Below are 2,500 nucleotides of genomic sequence, written 5' to 3' on the forward strand. Positions count from 1 at the left end.
TTTCAACGGGGTCCGCCTCGGGACGCACGAGCACGCACGAGGCGGTCGCACGCCTTCGGCTCGCCCCACCGGCAGGACGTCCCACGATACATGCCAGTTAAACACCGACGGGCGGTGAACCAACAGCGTGGGACACAAATCCAACTACGAGCTTTTTAACCGCAACAACTTTAATATACGCTATTGGAGCTGGAATTACCGCGGCTGCTGGCACCAGACTTGCCCTCCAATAGATACTCGTTAAAGGATTTAAAGTGTACTCATTCCGATTACGGGGCCTCGGATGAGTCCCGTATCGTTATTTTTCGTCACTACCTCCCCGTGCCGGGAGTGGGTAATTTGCGCGCCTGCTGCCTTCCTTGGATGTGGTAGCCGTTTCTCAGGCTCCCTCTCCGGAATCGAACCCTGATTCCCCGTTACCCGTTACAACCATGGTAGGCGCAGAACCTACCATCGACAGTTGATAAGGCAGACATTTGAAAGATGCGTCGCCGGTACGAGGACCGTGCGATCAGCCCAAAGTTATTCAGAGTCACCAAGGCAAACGGACCGGACGAGCCGACCGATTGGTTTTGATCTAATAAAAGCGTCCCTTCCATCTCTGGTCGGGACTCTGTTTGCATGTATTAGCTCTAGAATTACCACAGTTATCCAAGTAACGTGGGTACGATCTAAGGAACCATAACTGATTTAATGAGCCATTCGCGGTTTCACCTTAATGCGGCTTGTACTGAGACATGCATGGCTTAATCTTTGAGACAAGCATATGACTACTGGCAGGATCAACCAGGGAGCTGCGTCAACTAGAGCTGAGCAGCCGGCCGCCCGGGAGTGTGTCCCGGAGGCCCGCGCGAACACGCAAGCGTCCGCTCAATTATTCCGCAAACAGGAGGAGGCTGGGCTCCCCTGCACGATACACCTCGAAACCCTCTCAGGTCCCGGCGGCGCGCAGCGCCGTCCTAAGTACTTGGTCGGGTTCGAGAGAGGCGCAATCGCCCGGAGATAGGCGAGTAGACGCTTTCAGTGCGACCACCCGTGCTCCCAACTGAGCTTGCCGCTGCCGACAGAGGCCCGGGAGCGTGCTGTCGTGGTGTTGCCGGCGGGAGACAACACGCGGCCACAAACAGTGGCCGGGCAGCTCCAACGCCAGCGCCACAGAGGGGCAGAGCCCCACTTGGGTGCCAAAGCGAACTCTCCCAGCACAGCGCACGCGCCAACACATCCGCACAGCTGCGATACAAACCACCTGCGAGAACCGCGGGGGCGACCGAGCAGCAGACGGCGTCGCGGCGCCGAGTGCCGGGCGGCGGCGCATCCTCAACGCACACAGTCCTCAATCGGACCAGCACACTGCAGATGTCCACCGCGCTTCGCACCGGGCCCGCGAGGACCCACTTTGGCCGCACGGCGCCGCGCGTTGGGTGCGCCAGCGCGCAGCTGCGCCGCCTGCCGCGTCCGTCGGCCGGCGCGCCTGCCACTGGGCGCCCCCACCAGCCGGCTGTAGCGCGTGCGCCCACGCAGCGCGCGGCCAGCACGCCGGGCGCTCCCCCCTCACCGGCCGGGGACGGTCCCACCCAGCCACCGCCGCGTATCGCTTCATACCCACATGCCCACTCACGTTCGTGGGTATGACGGGTGTCGCTGAAGCAACCAGTTAATACCTGTACCGATTGTCGCAATCAATGATTCACCTCCAGCGTATACAACCGCGCAACAACGGATTTCCAGTTCATTTGCGTAACTTGGGCAGCAAACGTAGACGTCCATCTACATTTGCAAATTCAGTGGGTCTTGCATGCCTGGATGATATGCGTCACGACACGCCACATCAGCCCACATACATGCTGCGACGTATGCACGAGAGAACACGTGGAAGGTGGCCCGCGTACGTATGCGAATGCCATTGCACAGCTGCGAAGCTCATTGAACACGCAAACTCCCGCCTGACGAACTAGAGGCGACAGGGGAGCGATATAAGTCTTACAGCAGTACACATTACAGTGGATAGCGGGACCATGTGGAACGTACGCACCACTCGCTAGATGTTGTGAGGGTACGCACCGTAACATGAATCAATACGCAGGACACCAGAGAGTGCGAGCACTGACCTATGTTGAGAGGGTTGCGATTAGGCAACGCTACATGAATGTTTCAATTCATATAACAATTACAGGTTAGGTTAGGGCGCAACGTGCGTTAGGTTAGGGCGCAACGTGCGTTAGGTTAGGGCGCAACGTAGGTTAGGTTAGGGCGCAACGTAGGTTAGGTTAGGGCCCAACGTAGGTTAGGTTAGGGCCCAACGTAGGTTAGGTTAGGGCCCAACGTAGGTTAGGTTAGGGCCCAACGTAGGTTAGGTTAGGGCCCAACGTAGGTTAGGTTAGGGCCCAACGTAGGTTAGGTTAGGGCCCAACGTAGGTTAGGTTAGGGCCCAACGTAGGTTAGGTTAGGGCCCAACGTAGGTTAGGTTAGGGCCCAACGTAGGTTAGGTTAGGGCCCAACG

The 2,500-nt window shown here is 58.1% G+C and overlaps 1 non-coding gene across 1 annotated transcript in view; it reads right to left on the bottom strand.

The window, feature by feature from the left end:
- Nucleotides 1-793, bottom strand: part of LOC126197305 (small subunit ribosomal RNA) — a 1,909-nt gene extending 1,116 nt beyond the window's left edge. Inside the window, exon 1 of the ribosomal RNA XR_007539676.1 lies at nt 1-793. This exon is cut by the window's left edge and continues 1,116 nt beyond it. This is a non-coding gene — a ribosomal RNA (small subunit ribosomal RNA).
- Between the last annotated feature and the right edge of the window lie 1,707 nt (nt 794-2,500).

This window comes from Schistocerca nitens, chromosome 7 (assembly GCF_023898315.1).
Source record: "Schistocerca nitens isolate TAMUIC-IGC-003100 chromosome 7, iqSchNite1.1, whole genome shotgun sequence".
Classification (NCBI taxonomy): domain Eukaryota; kingdom Metazoa; phylum Arthropoda; class Insecta; order Orthoptera; family Acrididae; genus Schistocerca; species Schistocerca nitens.